Source organism: Penaeus monodon, chromosome 29 (genome assembly GCF_015228065.2).
Source record: "Penaeus monodon isolate SGIC_2016 chromosome 29, NSTDA_Pmon_1, whole genome shotgun sequence".
Classification (NCBI taxonomy): Eukaryota; Metazoa; Arthropoda; class Malacostraca; order Decapoda; family Penaeidae; genus Penaeus; species Penaeus monodon.
In genome coordinates this window covers 7,759,512-7,759,819 of record NC_051414.1, presented here as the reverse complement: position 1 = coordinate 7,759,819, position 308 = coordinate 7,759,512, and the positions used below count along the sequence as shown (strand labels likewise).

Genomic DNA, 308 nt, shown 5'->3' with positions numbered 1-308 from the left:
GAAAAGTACTAAATAACAGTGTCAGATCCTCTTCAGTCAAGATTAGATAGTACATCATTAATTCTGAATCACATCAGTGTAGAATATTGTGTACCTTACACCTCCATGTGAATTTGATATAACAATTTGCATTTTTCTAGCTTAGTCAGTACTGTACTACCTGTGTTGTCTTGTGCATCTGTCAAACATACAGCAATAACTACAGAAAAGGCAATAAAAATTATGAGAAGTAACTTCTACCTGTGGTGCATATAATCAACAAACACACATGCATAGAAAAAAAAGGGTATTATCTCATCCCAGAGAGG

At 34.1% G+C, this 308-nt stretch overlaps 1 pseudogene; it reads right to left on the bottom strand.

Annotated features, from left to right (window-relative positions):
- Positions 1-308, bottom strand: part of LOC119591927 — a 14,157-nt pseudogene that overhangs the window by 4,593 nt on the left and 9,256 nt on the right.